The 22,519-nt window shown below is 41.1% G+C and overlaps 1 pseudogene; it reads left to right on the top strand.

The window, feature by feature from the left end:
• The first annotated feature begins 3,492 nt into the window (after positions 1-3,492).
• Positions 3,493-19,032, top strand: LOC136175958 (nicotinamide N-methyltransferase-like; annotated as a pseudogene).
• Positions 19,033-22,519: the final 3,487 nt, after the last annotated feature.

Raw genomic sequence — 22,519 nt, 5'->3', positions numbered from 1 at the left:
TGTACATATTTTGTTGGATTTATTCCTCAGTACTTCACATTTTTTAATGCCATTGTGAATGAAAGTCTGTTTTAAAATTCATTTTATAACTGTTCCTGGTTAGAAATTAATTTGATTTTTTTACATTGACTTGGTATCCAGAAACTTTGTTAAACTGTTGTATTAATCCTAGTAATATATTCATAGATTATTTTTCACTTTCTATATATAACATCATCTGCTTATCTTATTTCTAATCCTTGTACACATTTTTCTTACCTACTGTGCTAAGATCCCCTAGTAGAATCTTGAATAAAATTAATAATTGTTAGCAATCTTGTCTCTGTTCTCAAGTTAAAGGGAAAGATTTTAAATTGTCATGATTAAGTATGACGTTTGTTGAAGTTTTTGTAGATTCCTTATCACATTAAGGAAGTTGCGTTTTATTCCCAGTTTGCCAAGAGCTGTTTTTATTGTGAATGGATGTTGAATTTAAGCTTTTCTCCCTTGCTATTGACTGGATCAGAAGTTATATTTCCCTTTGATATGCAAATATAATTATCTACATAAATTTATTTTTTGAATGTTAAATTGACTTGTGTTTGGGGGATAAGCCCAGTCTGTTTACAGTATAACTCCTAAAAGAATGCACGTTTCAGGCTTAGGTCTGAAGTCTGGCTGTACCATTATCTGGGAGTGATCCCAGCGAGTTATTTAACATCTCTGTGTCTCTATCTCCTCATATGGGAAATGGGGATAATAATAGTACCTGATGCACAGAAGTATTGTAAAGTTTAGTAATATGTTCAAAATGCTTAAACCAGTGCCTGGAACATAGTATGCATCCTCTAAATATTTGTTGTTTTATTGGCCAGACAATAATTGTGTAGGATTTTTGTACTTGTATTCATGAGTGATTTTAGCTTGTCATTTTTCTCATAAATAATCTTGGTATCATGGTTTTGCTAAAGTTATCAAATTACTTGAGGAGTGTTTTGTTCTTTTTCCGTTCTCTGAGTTTGTGTGAGATTACAATGTTCCTTGAATATATGGTAGAACTCATTTGTGAAGCCATCTGCCCTGAAGGTCTTGTGTGGGAAAATTTTTTAAGTTCATTGTTGGTTATAAGTCCATTCAAGTTTTGTATGTGTTGTATACTTGAAAGTGAAAGTGAAGTTGCTCAGTCGTGTCCGACTCTTTGCGACCCCATGGACTGCAGCCTCCCAGGCTCCTCCATCCATGGGCTTTTCCAGGCAAGAATACTGGAGTGAATATTGTATACTTACTTAAGTGTATATTTACTTAGGCAAATATAAATTTTTAAAATAAGGTTATTCATAATATCTAGTTATTATCTTTGAAAGGTATGTAGCATCTGTCTTGATGTTCTCTTTTTTATTGCTTGTTTATAACCACAAATGACATTATTTTTTTATATGTTTGTTAGAATTACACACAAATTATCATTCTTCATTCTTTATTGCATCTCAGACCTTCCCTCTGGGTTCACTCCTTCTATCTGAAGGATATTATTTAGGATTTCCATTTGATAGGACCTACTAGTGGCAAACTTCCTTTTTTGTCTGAAAATGTTTTTGTTTTGTTTGAATTCTTAAAAGACTTTTTCTTGTTAAAGATTCTAATCTGACAGGGACTCTTTTCAGCCGCATTGACAATACTGTTCTCCTGTCTTCAGCCTTCCTGTGTGCCCTGCAATGTCGGTTCTCAGTGTAACTATCACTCTTTGAAGATAATCTGTGGGTTTTCTCTGGATGTTCTCAGCATCTTCTCATAGTCTTTGGTGTTCAGTGGTTTTAGCAATAAAATGTCTAGTGATAGGTGGCTTTTACATATCTTGCTTGGGTGTCACTGGACTTCTGAACATGGTTCTTCATAGCATCATTACACGGATTAAATGAGTTAATATTTGTAAAGTCCATGGAATAGTAGCTGCACAGTGTAAGTATTTCATAAATTTTACCTATTATTATTTGTGTGTATTGATATCTGTACCTGTTATTCATTGCCTCACAGCTCTAGCCCACCCTTCTGTATTATGTGATGTAAGAGCTGGATTCTACAAACATAATTGTCCTTTGCCGTGTAAGAGTGGGTCGAGGGCCATTATGAGGAAGCAGATTTTTATCTCTGTTGCTGTTGCTACTCAGTTGCTCAGCTGTGTCTGGTTCTTTGTGACCTAATGGACTGCTCCTCTGTCCTCCACTATCTCCCAGAGTTTGCTCAGATTTATGTCCATTGAGTGATGCTACCTAACTATCTCATCCTCTGCCACCCTCTTTTCCTTTTGCCTCCAGTCTGTACTCCTGTGTGTGTGTTAGTTGCTCATCATGCCTGACTCTTTGCAACCCCATAGACTGTAGACCACCAGGCTCCTCTGCCCATGGAATTCACCAGGCAAGAATACTGGAGTGGGTTGCATTCTCTTCTCCAGGGGATCTTCCCGACCCAGGGATTGAACCCTGGTCTCCGGCATTGCAGGCAGATTCTTTACTATCTGAGCTACCAGGGAAGTCTATCTATAATGATATCTTACTCTGACTGTCAATCTTGATGACTTCTGAAAAGGGTGGGAAAAATGAATTATGAGGTGAAGAGAAAAGGCGTATGTCAGTATCAAGGCCACATGTAAGCACTGTTCTTAAAGTTCCCTGGTAAATTGATCAATCCGTGGGAATAGTGTGCATTTCCCAAGGTAAAGGATGCAATGTAATGGAAGTGATGATTCAAATTTCTCAATACCTTGAACAGAGAACTTTGAATAGAACAGATACTATCAAAGTAAACCAAAATACATCACCCCTATGATATGCCACTTTGGCATATTCATTATTGTGAATTAAAGGCACTTAAGAAACAGCAGTTAGAAGGATACCCTGACCCTTCTTTTTCTTCCTGAAAACAGGAGATAAAAATCTCATATTGAAAGATACCCTTTCTGTCCCAGGAGGAAAGAAGACATTTCAATCATCGGAGACAGGGAATTTGGGGCTGAGAAATTTGTACAAACAAACCTTGTTGAACCAATCCCGATCTTCCTAGTTACTTCTTTACCATTTAGTATCCCCGCCCCAAATCCCTTTGTCTTGACAATTCTTCACAATTTTATTATTTCTTCATCTAAAAAGTCTAAAAGCTTCCTCCTCCAGTCACATCTTCAGGTCTTCCTTCTGTTGTGAAGACACCCTTGTATACATAAAAAAATTAATTAAATGTATATATTTTTTCCTGTTAATCTGTCTTATGTCCATCTAATTCTTAGGTCCAGACAGAGACGCTAAGGGGAGAGAGGAGAACTTTTTCTTTCCCTACTATTCCCACTTTACACACCAAAACTGAGTCCCAGAAGCTGGGCTTCCCTGATGGCTCAGTGGTAAAGAATCTGCCTGCCAGTGCAGAGGATGCGGGTTCGATCCCTGGTCCAGGAAGATCCCACACACCACAGACCAACTAAGCTCCTGCGCCCCAACTCTTGAGCCTGGGAGCCACAGGAGCATGAGGTAAAGACCTCCCAGAGGAGAGCGTGGCAACCCAGTCCAGTATTCTTGCCTGGAGAATCCCATGGACGGAGGAGCCTGGTGGGCTACAGTCCCTAGAATCCCGAAGAGTCGGACACGACTGCAGTGACTTAGCACACACAGGAGTTTTACATTTTGTTCCCAATTAACCTTTCTGGTGTCATGCAGAGTATCTAAATTTCCACTGGGTTTAAGCTAGCCTTTTATTCCATTTACCAGGGATAGTATGTCTGAAATCAGATAGCTATCAGATAGTATGGAAATCAGATAGTGTGAGTATTCCAACTTTGTTCTTTTTCAAGAATATTTTGGTATATGTGGGATCTTAGTTCCCCAGTCAGGGATCAAACCCTCAACCACCTCATTGGAAGGTGGAGTCTTAACCACTGGACCACGAGGGACATCCTCACTTAGTGTTAATATTCTCCTCTCTTTTTAGCTTCTTAAGGTGGAAGCTTAGATCATTTAACTTCACTCTTCAGCATTGTTTTAGCTTCATGCCATAATATTTGATATGTCATATTTTTATTTTCCAATTCAGCATATTTTATAATATTCTTTGTGATTTCTTCTTTGACTATAAATTACTTGCAATTTTTTTTGGTTAATTTCCAAGATTGTTGGAATTTTTCCTAGATGTTGTTATGATTTCTAATTAAATTTCATTGTGATCAGAGATTTATTTTGTGGCCCAGCATATGGTCTATTTGGTGAACATTCTATGTGCTTTCTACATTGAATAGAATGTATATTGTCCAGTTGATGGTGTAGTTTCCATAGATGTTAATTCAGTCAGGTAGATCGATAACACTGTTCAAACATTCTACATGAGTTTTGGTTTACTTGTTCTGTAATTACTGGGAGAGAGAGGTGTGAAAATCTCAAACTATGATTGTGGATCCATCTCTTGCTCCTCATAGCTCTGTCAGCATTTGCTTCATGCATTTTGATGCTTTGTTACTAGTGGCATGCATGTCTTTTTGATGAATTGACCATTTTATCATTAAGAAATATCTCCCTTTACCTCCAGTAATACACTTCGTCTTGAAGTCTTTGATATTAACATGGCCATACCAGCCTTCTTATTCTTGAAGTTGGCATAAGGTGGTAGGGACCTCTAAGATGGTCCCCACTAATCCTCACTTCTAGTATTCATGCTGTTGCTTAATTCTCTCCCCATACAAGAGAAGACTCTACACATGGACATCACCAGATGGTTGACACTGAAATCAGATTGATTATACTCTTTGCAGTCAAAGATGGAGAAGCTCTATACAGTCAGCAAAAACAAGACTGGGAGCTGACTGTGGCTCAGATCATGAACTCCTTATTGCCAAATTCAAACTTAAATTGAAGAAAGTGGAGAAAATGACTAGACCATTTAGGTATGACCTAAATCAAATCCCTTATGGCTATACAGTGGAAGTGAGAAATAGATTTAAGGGACTAGATCTGATAGACAGAGTGCCTGATGAACTATGAACGAAGGTTCATGACATTGTACAGGAGACAGGATTCAAGAACATCCCCAAGAAAAAGAAATGCTAAAAAGCAAAATGGCTGTCTGAGGAGGCCTTACATATAGCTGTGAAAAGAAGGGAAGCGAAAAGCAAAGGAGAAAAGGAAAGATATTCCCATTTGAATGCAGAGTTCCAAAGAATAGCAAGGAGAGATAAGAAAGCCTTCCTCAGCGATCAATGCAAAGAAATAAAGGAAAACAACAGAATGGGAAAGACTAGAGATCTCTTCAAGAAAATTAGAGATACCAAGGGAACATTTCATGCAAAGATGGGCCCAGTAAAGGACAGAAATGGTAGGGACCTAACAGAAGCAGAAGATACTAAGAAGAGGTGTCAAGAATACACAGAAGAACCATGCAAAAAAGATCTTCATGACCCAGATAATCACGATGGTGTGATCACTCACCTAGAGCCAGATATTCTGGAATGTCAAGTTGGCCTTAGGAAGCATCACCATGAACAAAGCTAGTGGAGGTGATGGAATTCCAGTTGAGCTATTTCAGATCCTGAAAGATGATGCTGTGAAAGTGCTGCACTCAATATGCCAGCAAATTTGGAAAATTCAGCAGTGGTCACAGGACTGGAAAAGGTCAGTTTTCACTTCAACCCCAAAGAAAGGTAATGCCAAAGAATGTTTAAACTACTGCACAATTGCACTCATCTCACACGCTAGTAAAGTGATGCTTAAAATTCTCCAAGCCAGGCTTCAGCAATACATGAACCAAGAACTTCCAGATGTTCAAGCTGGTTTTAGAAAAGGCAGAGGAACCAGAGATCAAATTGCCAACATCTGCTGGATCATCGAAAAAGTAAGAGAGTTCCAGAAAAACATCTATTTCTGCTTTATTAACTATGCCAAAGCTTTTGACTGTGTGGATCACAATAAACTGTGGAAAATTCAGAAAGAGATGGGAATACCAGACCACCTGACCTGCCTCTTGAGAAACATGTATGCAGGTCAGGAAGCAACAGTTAGAACTAGACATGGAACAACAGACTGGCTCCAAATAGGAAAAGGAGTACGTCAAGGCTGTATATTGTCGCCCTGCTTATTTAACTTCTGTGCAGAGTACATCATGAGAAATGCTGGGCTGGAGGTAGCACAAGCTGAAATCAAGATTGCCGGGAGAAATATCAATAACCTCAGATATGCAGCTGACACCACCGTTATGGCAGAAAGTGAAGAAGAACTAAAGAGCCTCTTGATGAAGGTGAAAGAGGAGAGTGAAAAAGTTGGCTTAAAGCTCAACATGCAGAAAACTAAGATCATGGCATCTGGTCCCATCACTTCATGGCAAATAGATGAGGAAACAGTGACTAACTTTATTTTGCTGGGCTCCAAAATCACTGCAGATGGTGATTGCAACCATGAAATTAAAAGACACTTACTCCTTGGAAGGAAAGTTATAATCAACCTAGACAGCATATTAAAAAGCAGAGACATCACTTTGTCAGAAAACGTCTGTCTAGTCAAGGCTATGGTTTTTCCAGTGGTCATGTATGGATGTGAGAGTTGGACTGTGAAGAAAGCTGAGTGCCGAAGAATTGATGCTTTTGAACTGTGGTGTTGGAGAAGATTCTTGAGAGTCCCTTGGACTGCAAGGAGATCCAACCAGTCCATCCTAAATGAGATCAGTCCTGGGTGTTCATTGGAAGGATTGATGTTGAAGCTGAAACTCCAATACTTGGGTCACCTGATGTGAAGAGCTGACTCATTTGAAAAGACCCTGATGCTGGGAAAGATTGAGGGCAGGAGGAGAAGGGGACGACAGAGGATGAGATGGTTGGATGGCATCATTGACTCAATGGACTTGGGTTTGGGTGGACTCCGGGAGTTGGTGATGGACAGGGAGGCCTGGCATGCTGCAATTCATGGGGTCGCAAAGAGTCGGACACGACGAGTGACTGAACTGAACCGAGTGTCCACTAGATTCAGTGACTGGAGTCTAACAAATGCAGTGCAGCGGAGTGATGGGACATCAATTCTGACTTTAGTTTACAAAGAGACTATTGGGCACTCTCTCTTACACTCACTCGCTTGTCCTGAGGAGTCAGCTTGGAACCAAATTTACCCCCACGTGGGCCTTCAGATGAGACAGGACAATTCTGAGAGTGGCCAGCACTGCAGTCTCATGAGGGACCTTTCACCAGAGACACTCAGATAATCTGTACCCAGATATCTGACCTGTAGAAACTGTGAGATAAATGTTTGTCATTTTAGATTGCTATGTTTGGGGGTAATTTATCATGTAGCAATAGATAAATAATATACAAGATAAATCTTCTTCTACCCTTTTGTTTTCTACCTATGTTTTTATATTTAAAGTAACTTTTCTTTTAATTCAAATAGCATGTAGTAAGTCTTGTTTTTCAATCCAACCTAACAATTTCTGCCTTTTAACTGAATTGTTTAGTCAATTTACACTTAATGTAGTTACTGATAATGTACAGTTGAGTCTAAATATACCATCTTGATATATATTTTCTATTCGTCCCATCTGTTTGGTGTCCATTTGTGCCTTTCTTTCTGCTTCTTGTTGGTGAATGAAATAATATTTGTTTTTCCATCTAGTATAATAATACATATTTTTAGTGTTCTTTTTTATCTCCTCCATTGACTTTTATCTTCTCTATTGACTTGTGTTTTATGTGTATGTTTACACATGTGTGATTTTTCTAGAAATTATATATTTGTAACATCTCATGAGCAATGTAAGATATTACAACAGTTTAATTCCTTTAACCCACTCTCCTGCCCCTTATACAATTGTTGTTGTATGTTTATTCTATATATACTATAACACTATAATATATTGTTACTGGGGCTTCCCAGGTGGTGCAGTGGTAAAGATTCCGCCTACCAATGCAAGAGACTTGGGTTCAATCCCTGGGTCAGGAAGATCCCTTGGAAAAGGAAATGGCAACCCACTCCAGTAATCTTGCCTGGGAAATTCCATGAACAGAAGAGCTTGGCGTGCTACAGTCCACAGGGTGCAAAGAGTCGGATACAACTGAGCACGCATGCACTCACACATATTGTTACCACTTTTGCTTTAAGCCATCAGCAGGGCTTTTGTTTGTTTTTATTGCTTTATTTTTAATTGTGGTTAAAAAACACATATCATAAAATTTATCACCTTAACTTTTTAAATGTACAGGTTAGTAGTTTTAAGTATATTCACATCAGTCAGCAGTAATTTCAACAAATATAAAGTCTCCTATGTTTATCCACAGATCTGTCCTGTCTAGCATCCTTCACTTATTTCTGAAGATCTAGGCTTCTATCTGCCATCATCTCCCTTCACCTGGAGAATTTCCTTTAGTGTTTTTTATAGCATTTCTGTTGGAGATAACTTTGCTCAGCTTATCAACATCAGGTAAAAATAAGCAATTCTTTCCTTTCTCATATTATGTGGAATTCAACACTTTTTGACGCCCACAAGTCCTTCTGGCATCTTCCTTCTTGGTGTTTATTGTTAAACTCTTGAGATTTTAAATCCAAATGTTGTCATTGAAAGCATTATTTTTATATTTTCTTTCAAGATCATATGCTCTCAGCTTGGAATCATATTCGCAATTATGTGGATGTATTTTATGCTCATTATATATGATTTTTTTAGTTGTTGACTTTTAAAATTCTGATTCATCTCTTAGTCAACTGAACAGGTCTTTGGACCTTTTTCAAGAACAGAAAAGTGACATGTTTTCTTCTTTTTCATGTATATAACAGCTTTATTGAGATGTAATGAATGTATATATCACACAGTTCACTCATTTAAAAGTGTATAGTTTGGTGGGTTTTAGTATATTTAAAGAGCTGTGCAGCCATTACCACAATCTTAGAACATTTTCAACACCCCTGAAAGAATCCTAAACCCCCTTCTCAACCCTAGACAATCCCTAATCTACTTTCTATCTCTTTGAATTTGCTTATTCTGGAAATGGAATCATTTACTATCTGGCCTTTTGTGTCTGACTTCTTTCAATGCCTTAATATTTTCAAGGTTCACTGATGTTGTAGTAAAAAGTGATACATTTTCTAAGCCCAGGAATATTGGGAAGGTACTTTTGTTGTCCATACTCATGAGCAACATTGTAAAATTATTTAACAATACTTAAATATTGCTCCATGTTTTTCTCTTGGCATTAAATAAGAAATCAAGAGAAACTATTTTCATGTGCCATCTAAACCTGTAAACCCTTTTCTTAGAATTAAATACTAAAAGCATTACTTATAGTGGCTAGAGCCCTCGAACTAAAGATATGTTCTTCAAAATAAAAGTAATTTCAAATTTTTTAAATTGACACTGTGATTTCACAGAATGAAATGGACATTAACTAGAAGAAAACTGTAGCTATGAGGACTTAAATGATATTCAAAATTATTGATAAATATGGCATTTCCCAGGACTTATAGAATTTCAGGGAAAGTTTATCAAAAAGTTTTTAGTCATTGTCAGACCGTGTATCTTTCCAAAGTCCAAATCATGCGTCAAGAAGGCTTTTAGAACTTTGTTCTCAATTTCCCTAGGTATCACAAGCCTTTCCATCTTATTCAGAAGTGGATCCTTAACATCTAACAGGTTACTAAAAGCACTACTTATCTCAGACCAGAATCATCAGCTTGTAACAATTGCTCCTGAGACATACTTTGTTAGACTAAGGAACTGTATTTTTGGCAGTAAAATTCTGCATTCGCACCCTTATCCTTTTGCTAGATCCTAGGCTTCAACCATTTTGAGAATGATAGTGATCCCATTCAACTTACGTCTTTCTTGCATCTCCAAGTCCCTCTATCAACCCACAGCCTATTTCCCCCGAGATTATTTCTCCTTTATCTGAAGCTATTTCCTGTGCTGACTGATGCTAAAGACAATTTAAGCTGTCTCCTGTTTCTCTGCCTTTACAGTGTGACTCAGACACTTAGATGCCACTCATTTTTACAATTATCCTAAAAGTTGTAAGACATTGGTATCAAATTCTTGCCTCACACTATTCATTTATCAAGTCAGAAAGTCAAATACTAACTACTCAAGCATGAACCAAGGAAAATGAGCTTTTACCTTAAGAAGACCTAGAAACAACCATTAATTAACCTCTGGTTCCTGGCGCTTGGAACATGTGGCTTTGTGGTCCCCAGACTAGCAGCTTCCATATCATTTGGGAACTTACTAGGAATGCAGATTCTCAGGCTTACCTACAGAATTAGAATCTGTATTTCAACAAGATCTGTAGGGGGATTGCATGCATCTTACATCCTGAGAAGCACCAATGTTTAGAACAGAACTTCCCAGCAGGTATGTCAGGACACGCTGATGGGTGGTGATGATTTCCAGGTGTGCTCTGGAAACGAGCCCTCAGCCCTCCTCAGCCTTCAGGGCAGCTGGGAGTGGTCTGCAGGCTGGAGACCTGGCTAGGTGCATCTGCAGGGAGCAGCTCCTTCACTCACCTCCTTGTACCTGACAGGAGAAAGCTTAAGCAACTGTAGAGGCGGTGGTTCTCTGAAATAAATGCACTCCATACAAAGATTTTCATATCTATTGAAAAAGATGCTTGTCTGTTGCCCCAAATAGACACAGCTGTGCCAAATTTGTTCTGTGAACTAGACAACAGCCTCTGTGTGCATTTGCGAGTCACTCAGTTGTGTGAACTCTTTGCAAACCTATGGACAGTAGCCCGCCAGGCTCCTCTGTCCATGGGGTTCTCCAGGCAAGAATACTGGAGTGAGTTGCGATTTCCTTCTTTAGAGGATCTTCCCAAACCCAGTGATCAAACCCACGTCTCCCACATTGCAGGCAGATTCTTTACCATCTGAGCCACCAGTGAAACCCGAACTGCCTCTATCCCAAAGCATCTCTGTATTTTAATATCTCATAAAAGACTGACATTCTTCTCAAAATCAAGATCTTGATGGTCATGACAATTGTCTCAGGGATATCTAGGGCAAGCTTCTGCCTTTTATAAGTATGTCTTTGTCTTGAATGAGGACTCTCACTGCATTCTCTCTTGGGGGAAATTAACAGGACAGGTTGAAAAACCTTCAACTGGCCATTTCCTTCAAAGGTAAACTATTTCTACTCATGTATGTCAAAATATCTCAAACTCAGTGTGCCTGAATAGAGCTGTGATTATCCCCAAATCTGTTTCATCTCTGGTATTAGCTCTATGAATGGCCCCATCATATAATTAATTGGAGAAGCTGGAAGCCTGGAGGCCAATCCTGTCCTTTTCCCATCAGTCATGTTTCATGACCAGCACCAAGCTCTGTCCACTTCTCTTCTCAGACCAGCACATTTCCCCCACAATATTTTGCAATGCACAGGCTGTTTTCTCAGTCTGTGCTACCATCCTCTACTTCCTAATTGACCTCCCACCTCTACTCTTGTCCCAAATCGATTGCCTCAAAATGTAAATCTGATCACATCCCTCCCCTCCTTAGCACCCCTTAACATCTCCCCTTGGCTTTCAGGATAAAAAGCAAAATTGTTAACATGGTCCGTGAGGCCTTATCTAGTTGGGCGCATGCCTTGTGATTCCCAGACTAGCAGCTCCCATATCACCTGGGAGCTCACTGTCTGGCCTCCCTGTCTGCTCTGCTCTGCTTCGCTTCCTGAGGTTCAGCCGGACCTGGTGGTCTCATCTCTGTGTCTCCTCCCACCCCAGGGCCTTTACACGTGCTATTTCCTCACTGGAATATCCTCCTCCATCCTACTCTCATTTGCCTCTTTCATTCCTACTTATTTATCCTCTGTTTCTCTGCTTGCCTGAAACCTTCCAGGCAGAGCTCTCCCTGATGCTCCAGATGGAGTCAAGCCCCCAGCCTTCTTCTCTTACTGCCTTGGGTCCCTCCTCCCTAGCACTTATCACAGACACTCTTTCAGTTTTGTGGAAGATCACTGGATGGCTTCTTCCTCCCAGACTGTAATCTTCCTGAGGATAGGATTTGTTTCTCATTCATTCTACTCTGGGTCCCCTCTGTCCAGCGCTCTTCCTGGCACACAATAGGAGGTCAAAACATATTGATAAATGAAGTGACTGCGTGTATTTTGCTTTCTGGAGGCTTCCTCCTGCTGTGTCATGTAGCTACGGCCTGTACTGAAGGGTTCCCGGGGTTTAGTCCTTGCTCTTAAATTCTCACATTGACATCTAAGATGATTTAGCTTTTTATTTCCTTTATGCACTTTGATGACTTCCCCTTAGGAGGGCCTGCTGGAATCTCTGGGGATGGGGCTTGGAGAGGTAAATGGAATTGAAAATAGTTTGTCCAGGCATTCTGATTCACCTCTTGCCTTGCAGAGTCGGGGCGGAGAAACCTGCTCTAAATCTCAGGATAACTACCTGGGGTCTAGAAAGACATTCTTGCAAAGTGTTCTTCCCAGGAGTCCCCGATTTATCCTTTCCTCCCTGCTTCCTCCCCAATTCCTTCAGGCTTTTATAGGCAGCATACTTACAGAGGAAATTGGTGCTTTTTTTTTTTTCCTTTGCATATTGATTCCTTTGAAAGACTAGATCTTTAGAACTAGAAAAATGGTCACATGGCTGTTAGCTTTCTGTAAAACTGCCTCATGTTTTCCTGGTGTGTGTTTATTCCCCGCCCCTTGAGCTAAATGTGAGGCTGAGTGGTAATTGCCTGCGTCTCCAGGCGAGTCCATTTCGCTGCAGGTGGATCTCGGGCCCGGAGGAGCCCTGACGTGTAATCTTTACTTGACTGCCTTGGCAACTGGCTTCAGCAGTGTTCGCAGTACATCCGAGGACAAGCAGGTATCCACGGCCGCGGGTGTTCCTAACAAATTTCCCTCTCAAATTGGCACCTTCTCTGTGAGTTTTCCAGACTTCACAGTGTGTCTCACAGTTTGGGAACAATTTCCATCATCATCTGACTGGCAAGTTCTAGTTCTGCGGCAACTTCTGTTTTTAAAATAGCTTCATACACAACAGGGCCCAGAGGTCCAACCTGCCTCTGACGTAACCACTTAAATACAAATTACCAAATCATTTCTAATAGACAGCATCATCTTTAGACCCATTCAAAAGAACACTGTGCTGTCACTTCTTTTTGCACGCACTTAAGTTATCCGTAGGTGCAGGTAGGTTACTTAAATTTTTTCTATTCTACATTAATCTACCTCTTCAAAGCCATGTTTCACACAGACTTCCATCTTTTGGAATTTTTTTTATTCTTAAAATGCTCTGTCAAATCATCCACATTTTATCAGGTGGGGTGACAGCTTTGTAACTGGTTTCCCTAGTTTTAGAATGATAAACCTTCCTGCTTTGCCCAGGACTGAGACAGGTTCCCAGGATGTGGGGTTTTCAGTTAAAAAAAAAACAGGTAAGTCTAGACTGGTTGGGGCAAATTGGTCACCCTATTACCATTTCTACCCATTGGTAGACTCAATCACAGGTATTTATCATTCCTTGTGTATATCAGTTTGTTGGTTGGTAGGAATTCCTTGAAAGTAATATCTTGCTAAGCTTCTCTCTTTCTAAAAATATTTATTTATTTGGTTGTACTGGGTCTTAGTGGTGGCATGCCGGATCTTCTGTTGCAGCTTATAAGCTCTTCCTAAAGGCTCGTGGGCTTCTCTCTAGTTGAGGCTCTTGGACTCTACAGTACGTGGGCTCAGTAGTTATAGCACGTGGGCTTAGTTGCCCCATGGCATGTGGAATCTCAGTTCCCAGACTAGGGATCGAATCAGTACCTCTTGCATTGGAAGGCAGATTCTTAACCATTGGACCACCAGGGAAGTCTTCTCCACTCTCTCTTATAATAGAACAACTTTATTCAGGTGAAATTCACATAAGATATAATTCACTTTTGCAAAGTGTGCAATTCAATAGTTCTTTGTATGTTCACAGAATTGCACAGTCCTCAGCAAAATTTTGGAACATTTCATAACTCCCCAAGAAACCCTTTACATATCAGCAGTCACTCCCCTTTTTCCTTGAGTCCTCAGTGCCTAGCAACCCCTGGCCTGCTTTCAGTCTCTACAGATTCCCTTTTTCTAGATGTGCCATATAAAAAGAATCGTATGACAGGTGGCCTTTTGTGTCTGACTTCTGTCACTGAGCATTATGTTTTCAACATTCTTCCATGTTGTAGCCTGTGTCAGCTGTTCATTCCTTTTTATTACTGAATAATATTCCATTGTAAGTGTATATATGTGTGTGTGTGTATATATATATATGGCTTCTCTGGTGGCCCTAGTGGTAAAGAATTCACCTACAAATGCAGGAGACATAAGAAGCACAGGTTTGATCCCTGGGTCAGGAAGATCCCCTGGAGGACAAAATGGCAAGCATTCTTGGAAATCTCATGGACAGAGAAGACTGGAAGGCTACAGTCTATGGGGCTGCAAAGAGCCGAACATAGCTGAGCACACTAAATAATACTGCACTGTGTAGACAGACCACATTTTATTTATCTATTCGTAAGTTGATGGACATTTGGGTTGTTTCCATCTTTTGACTATTATGCATAATGCTGCTAATGGACAAGGTTTTGTGTGGACACATGTTTTCATTTTCTTGGGGATGATTCTATGAGTAGAATTCCTGGGCCATGTTAAATCTTTATGTTAAGACAATTATTTTGGAAATTCCACTGTTTTCCAAAGCAAAAAGAGTCACATATAAAATGAACCATTTTACCATCTCACCAGCAGTGTATGTAGATTTCAGTTTCCCCATAACCTTGCCAACACTTGGTTATTATTGATCTTTCTTATTACAGCTATCCTAGTGGGTGTGAAGTGATAGCTAATGGTTTGATTTTTGTTTCTCTGATGTCAACAATATTGAGCATCTTTTCATATGTTTGCTGTTAATCTTCTTAAATGGAAAATTTAAGAAAATTTAATCTTCTTAAATGGAAAATTATAACACAATTAAAGGATGCTTGTAAATAACCGATTATACATGCTGGGATTAGGATCTTAACTAAATATTTAACTACAATGTCCATAACTAATTGCTATTATCTGAAATCATTCTCACTGGAGGTAAATCTCCAAGTTTTATTTAAACAATCAACTTTTCCTCATGAAAAGTGATCCCACTGTAAATCTCTGTCTTGCTTACTCTTACCTTGGGCGATCCTCTGTTCTCCCCATCAAGTCTTGTTGCCCCGGTGGCCAGCTTCTCCTGGAGCCAGTGACCATGTGTTCTTTGCCTGTAAGCCTGGATTGCCACCCAGTGCTTTCTTGATTACCTTCCTGGGAGGGATGGATTCCTGGTCATCACTCCTACTGTTTGGGTTCGGTGGCCTTCTGGGCACTTGACATCCTCAGTGTTTCTTTCCTTTCTCTTACCTCTAATTTTCTGCTACTTCTTCCTTCTTTGTTGGTTTCCTTTCTGGAGTTTCTCTTGTGCAATCTGTGTTATTTAATGTTGTTCATTGGTTAGTTTGTTCCTTCATTCCTCCACTAATAAATTCCAAAGGGATCTGAGGCACGAATTCTACCTCCTACCCTTGACTCTCACCTTTCATTAATGAATTTTCTCTCAAGAAACCCCATTGTCATGGCAGAAAAGGAAGGATTCCTCACAAGGCTAAGAAAACTATCTCCATCAGGAAACATTCTCCCTATCTGCAGCACTTTTTGGAGCCTGAGAATGGAAACCAGGCATTCTCATCTCTCTAAAAGGGTCCCAGCCACAGTTGTGTGGTATGATCAACAGTTTCTACAAATAGTTATGGATGACTCCCATGTGGATCAGCAGCCACTACAAAGATACTGTTTCAGCATTTAAATCCAATATTTCCTGGAATGCAAAAGTAGGAAGTCAAGAGATACCTGGAGTAACAGACAAGGTTGGCCTTGCAGTACAAAATGAACCAGGGCAAAAGCTAACAGAGTTTTCCCAAGAGAACACACTGGTCATAGCAAACACCCTCTTCCAACAACATAAGAGAAGACTCTACATGTGGACATCACTAGATGGTCAATACCGAAATCAGATTGATTACATTCTTTGCAGCCAAAGATGGAGAAGCTCTATACAGTCAGCAAAAACAAGACAGGCAGCTGACTGTGGCTCAGACCATGAATTCATTATTGTAAAATTCAGACTTAAATTGAAGAAAGTAGGGAAAAACATTAGGCCATTCAGGTACAACTGAAATCAAATCCCTTACGATTATACAGTGGAAGTGACAAATAGATTCAAGGGATTAGATCTGGTTGACAGAGTGCCTGAAGAACTATGGATGGAGGTTCATGACATTGTACAGGAGGCAGTGTTCAAGACCATCCCAAGAAAAGAAGTACAAAAAAGCAAAATGGCTGTCTGAGAAGGCCTTACAAATAGCTGAAGAAAGAAGAAAAGTAAAAGACAAAGGCAAAAAGGAAAGATATACCCATCTGAGTGCAGAGTTCCAAAGAATAGCAAGAAGAGGTAAGAAAGACTTCCTAAGTGAACAATGCAAAGAAATAGAGGAAAACAATAGAATGGGAAAGACTAGAGATCGCTTCAAGAAAATTAGAGATACCAAGGGAACATTTCATGCAAAGATGAGCACAATAAAGGACAGAAATGGTATGGACCCACAGAAGCAGAAGATATTAAGAAGAGGTGGCAAGAATACACAGAAGAACTATACAAAAAATATCTTCATGACTCAGATAACCATGATGGTGTGATCACTCACCCAGAGCGAGACATCTTGGAGTGCGAAGTTAAGTGGGCCTTAGGAAGCACCACTATGAACAAAGCTAGTGGAGGTGATAGAATTCCAGTTGAGCTATTTCAAATCCTGAAAGATGATGCTGTGAAAGTGCTGCAAACAATATGTCAACAAATTTGGAAAACTCAGCAGTGGCCACAGGACTGGAGAAGGTCAGCTTTCATTCCAGTCCCAAAGAAAGGTAATGCCAAAGAATGTTTAAACTACCACTCAATTGTACTAATTTCACGTGCTAGCAAAGTCATGCTCAATATTCTCCAAGTTAGGCTTCAACAGTATGTGAACTGAGAACTTCCCGGTGTTCAAACTGGATTTAGAAAAGGCAGAGGAACCAGAGATCAAATTGCCAACATCCATTGTATCATAGAAAAAGCAAGAAAATTCTAGAAAAACATCTACTTCTGCTTTATTGACTATGCTAAACCCTTTGACTGTGTGGATCACAACAAATTGTGGAAAATTCTTAAAGAGATGGGAATATCAGACCACTTTGCCTGCCTCCTGTGAAACCTGTATGCAGGTCAAAAACCAACAGTTAAAACCGGACATGGACAATGGGCTGGTTAAAAATTGGGAAAGGAGTACGTCAAGGCTGTATATTTGTCATCCTTCTTGTTTAACTAATATGCAGAGTACATCATGCGAAATGCCGGGCTGGATGAAGCATAAGCTGAAATCATGATTACAAGGAGAAATATCAATAACCTCAGATATGCAGATGACACCACCCTTGTGGCAGAAAGTGAAGAAGAACTAAAGAACCTCTTGGTGAAGGTGAAAGAGGAGAGTGAAAAAGCTGGCTTAAAACTCAACATTCAAAAGACTAAGATCATGGCATCCAGTCCCATCACTTGATGGCAAATAGATGGGGAAACAATGGAAACAGTGACAGACTTTATTTTCTTGGGCTCCAAAATCACTGCAGATGTTGACTGCAGCCGTGAGATTAAAAGACGCTTGCTCCTTGGAAGAAAAGCTATGAGAAACCTAGACAGTATATTTAAAAGCAGAGAAATTACTTGTCAACAAAGGTGTGTATAGGTAAAGCTATGGTTTTTCCAGTAGTCATGTATGGATGAGAGTTGGATCACAAAGAAGGCTGAGAATTGATGCCTTTAAACTGTGGTGTCAGAGAAGACTCCTGAGAGTCCCTTGAACTGCAAGGGAGTCAAACCAGTCAATCCTGAAGGAATCAGTTCTGAATATTCATTGGAAGGACTGATGCTGAAACTGAAGCTCCTATACTTTGGCCACCTGATGCAAAGAGCTGACTCATTAGAAAAGACCCTGATGCTGGGAAATACTGAAGGCGGGAAGAGAAGGGGATGGCAGAGGATGAGATGGTTGGATGGCATCACCAGCTCAATGGATGTGAGTTTGAGCAAGCTCCGAGAGATGGTGAAGGACAGGGATGCCTGGTCTATAGGGTCTCTATAGTCCATAGGGTTTCAAAGAGTCTGACATGGCTGAGTGACTGAAAAATGACAACAATCTGATATGTGTGGGTCAAACAGCCACAACTTACAGTTTGGCAGAGGGGACAAATGCAATAATGATGATGATGATGATGATGATAACAAAATGATCCAGGCATTATTCTAAGCAGTGGAAGAAGAATCTCCACTTCATGGGGACAGTTCATTCATTGTAGATGCAAGCAGCTAAGTATTTTGATTATTATTTCTATATTCTTATTCACTTCCTAAAAAGATTTAACCCACCACAAGGTAATATGGTCACATTCAGACACCAGAATGTCTTCTTTCTCTGTTTCTACAACAGGCGTGCTCCTAAGGATATAACATTTGGGATAGCATCGCCATTTCGTACCTGACTTGAGAGATCTGGAGTCCCCACAAGTGGGGTGGGCACCCATGTATGTTGGTTTGTGTGTTTCAGAGTCAAGGGGCCAGAGAAGGAGGAGAAGTTGAGGCGGACAGTCAAGCAGGTCCTGAAGTGTGATGTGACTCAGAGCTGGCCGCTGGGGGCCATCCCTTGCCCCCGGCCAACTGCCTACTCAGCACGCTGAGGCCTCCCTGCCTACCGCACAGCCCTTAAGAACTGTGGCAGCCTGCTGAAGCCGGGGGGCTTCCTGGTGCTTGCGGATGCCCTGAGGAGCAGCTACAGTATGATGGGGGAGCAGAGGTTCTCCAGCCTCTGTCTGGGCCCGGAGGCAGTGGCGACTGCCGTCAGGGAGGCCGACTACACCATCCAACACTTTGAGGTGATCTCCCAGAGTTACTCTTCCACCATGGCTGACAACGAAGGGCTTTTCTTCTTGGTGGGGTGGAAGCTGAGCACATCGGTATGATACATTGGGACCGCCGTTAAAGCAATTCCTTTGATGTGCCCAGTTGACTTCAGTCCTTGCCACAGTCATTGTGCTGCATAGAGGCTAATGGCTAAGGCCCAGTGGTTCACCTCGGACAGGACTGGAGAGGTCAGTCTCCCCGGAAACCGTTGGCTGACCACCTGCTCTGCGCTCCTTATGTATGTTGGTGTTAAGGGGACCCAGCCTGACCCATGAGCATGCCCAGGCTTCATCGCTGTGGTTACAAAAGAAGACCTCATTTTCCTTGATCTTCCCAGTTATCATGGCTTAAGTCCACACCTGCTTACAGAGAAATGTCTGCGGTTACTCACTCTTCATTCCCTGATGCCTTCTTCTTTCCTGGGAATAGACTTCTGTTCTTCAATTCTTGCCTTCTCTGGGGACTCTGCCCTTCTCTAGGGTCTACTGGAGCCTCCACTACCCAGGGTCAGAGAACAGCTGCCACTTTCATCTCTTGGTCCCAAGAATGGGGTAGACCCTTCATTAATTCCCTTAATTAACCCTAAGCCAACACTGTAACTTTTACCTGAAGAGAAGTTTAGGAATCAGAGAGAGAAATAACAGGCACTATCATAGAGTCACTATTAGAAACAAGTATCTTAGAGCCACATGCTTAGAGGGTCCTGAGAGGTAGCCTGTTGGCGTAGCTTTTTGCCAAGCATCTACTTGGAGTTAGCATATCTCCCTATGGCATGCTCATCCTCTCTAGGTCCTATGGCCATCACCCCAAGGCTTTAAAACAGAGTTGACATATTATGGTGCAGGAGCCAATTCCAGCCTGCTGCCCATTTTGTAAAATTTATTGGAACACAGCCATGGCCATCATTTATGTACTATCTATGGTTGTTTTCCTGCTGGGATATACCTGCTGCAGATATAGTCTGCAAAGCCTAAAATATCTATTATTTGGGTCTTTGTAGAAAAAGTTTGCCTTCTTCTACCCAAGGGAGAGAGAGGAGTTTTTTCATCCCCCAATCTGAGGCCCCTTTCTTTCATCTTCATTTCTCATCCCAGGATTTTCCTGTTCCTAGGCTTGCTGACAGAGGACACTTCTGCTTCCCACAAAGGAGAGTTCTTCCCCCTACGCCTCCACGTGCACTGACAATCACATCAGGGCACAGGAGTCCAACACCAGTACATTTTCATTTGTGTGTGTTAGTTGCTCAGTCACGTCAACTCTTTGTGACCCCATGAACTGTAGCGCGCCAGGCTCCTCTGTCCATGGGATTCTCCAGGCAAGAATACTGGAGTGGGTTGTCATGCCCTTCTCCAGGGGGTCATCATGACCCAGGGATTGAACCCAACTCTCCTGCATTGCAGGCGGATTCATTACTGTCTGAGTCACTAGGGAAGCCCAAGAAAACATTTTTATTTACTTGGTTGTAAATACTGGGGCCACTTCCAGGACATTTCCCATTGTTCAATCGCATAGGACATTCACGTTAAAACATTCTAATCTGATTATGACTTCCAGAGATTCCCTCCTGAAGGCCAGTCCAGGCTGCATCTAGAAAGCCAAGTCCAGCTCTGTTCCTATAAGCATGAAGGGAGGTCAGGCCTGCGCATCGTTTCTGCACATAACTACTCCCAGAAGGCAACACGTTTAGCTCCCAGGAGTCAGCACCAGTCACCCCGGGCTCCAAAGAAATGATCAAATCTGTGGATACTGGCCTCTCCCAAATGCGTCCCATCTGCCTCCACCCAGAATAGACATCAAGCCTTCTCCTGAAACATCTGCATCTGGTTACATTCTCCCCCAAGCAAAGCGATGGCCCTTGCTTCAATCTGCATAACTGCAAACAAAAACATAAGCCTACCTTTAAATTGATTGAAATTTAAATCAACTTAAATTTAAATTGATTAAAACTAGGATTTCCTAGTGTCAATCTCTTTTTAAAAACAGCACTTTCTTTCTTTTATCATTTATTTTGGCTGCACTGAGTCTTCCTTGCAGGGTGTGGGCTTGATTGTGGAACGTGGGACCTTCGTTCCCTGATTGAACCCAGGACCCCTGCACTGGGAGCACGGAGTCTTATTGCTGGATCACCAGGGAAGTCCCCAGCAATTTGAGTTTTGAAATGATAGGTTTCCTATTTTGATCTATGCAAGTCCGGGGGGAGAAACGCTGAGACCAGACTGGCCACCAAGGCTCTGTGAGGCCCAGTCCCTGAACAGATGGGTCTTCTGTGACTCTACCCCTAAGATGACATTTATTGTAATGCTTATCTGTTTCTTCCACTGAACTGTGAGCCTCTTTCTTGGTTTATGTGTGGATTCCCTTGCTGTTTGGCCAGACATGATCTAGGCTCTAGGTACAGAGTAGTGAACAGCAGAGGGAAGAACTCTGTTCTGGGAGTTTGTGTTCCAGAAGAGGAAGTTGTGGGACAGGAAGATAAGGAAACTAATCAACGAATGAGATACTGTCTGATAATGATAAGGGCTATGAAGGCCCTGTAACAGGATAACGGAGTGGAGACTGTCTCCGTGACAACATCTGGCTAAAAATGGCTTCAACAATAAGTGGTTATTAATCTCACGAATAAGAAACTCAGAGGTAGGTACCTGCAAGAGAAAGCGGTGGCTTTACAGCATGGTCAAGCATCCCATCACATCTCTTTCTCCTCTGCCTGTGCCTGTGAGTGGGGTTTCCATGGGAGGGAATCTGTTTCAGAAACCCCAGCAGGCTTCCCACATCTTACTGACCAGACTAACATGCTCACCTCTAGAGCCATGACAGAAAACAGAGAAGACAGAGAGCACACTCCTAAAGATTTGTTAAAAGAGCGAATAAATTCTTAGGTGACAGCAGAAAAGAAAGAAGAAAGCTCACTGGTTCAATGAATGAGCTAGCATCTCTGATACTCTCAGCATCCAGTTTTTTTTCTTTTTTCTACAAAGATCATCCCATTTTCAAATTCTGGCTCTGCTACCCTATTAGCTGTTTCTCCTTGAACAAGTTACATAATCTCTCCGTGTCTGTTTCTTTATCTATAAAATGAGATTAAAATAGAATTTTTAATCCAAAGAATAAAAGTGAGCTGGTACATATAAAAGACATGGAATAAATGCTTGGCACTTGATAAGCACACAATATTTATTTATTGTTAGTTATAATCATTATTATCTTTGATATCAGTTGCCAAGGTATCTGAGAAAAGATGTCTTCAGCTCCAAGTAGGAGAGATGATGGCAGTTCTGGGATGCTGGCATCCAGGCTCTTTACTGGCATTGCCTTCCAGAGGCGTTGTCGTAAATAAAACTCAGTCTCTACACCACATGCCACTAATTCCTTTCTCATTCAAGAAATATTCAACAAACTTCCCTGGCTGCTCAGTGGTTAAGAATCTGCCTTCCAATGCAGGGAGTGCAGATTTGATCCTTGATCTGGGAAGACTTCACATCACAGGTAACTAACTAAGCCCGTGAACCACAACTCCTGAGCCCGAGCTCTAGAGCCCGTGATTTG

The sequence above is a fragment of the Muntiacus reevesi genome, chromosome 9, assembly GCF_963930625.1.
Source record: "Muntiacus reevesi chromosome 9, mMunRee1.1, whole genome shotgun sequence".
Taxonomy (NCBI): domain Eukaryota; kingdom Metazoa; phylum Chordata; class Mammalia; order Artiodactyla; family Cervidae; genus Muntiacus; species Muntiacus reevesi.
This window is presented reverse-complemented; position numbering and strand designations above follow the sequence as displayed.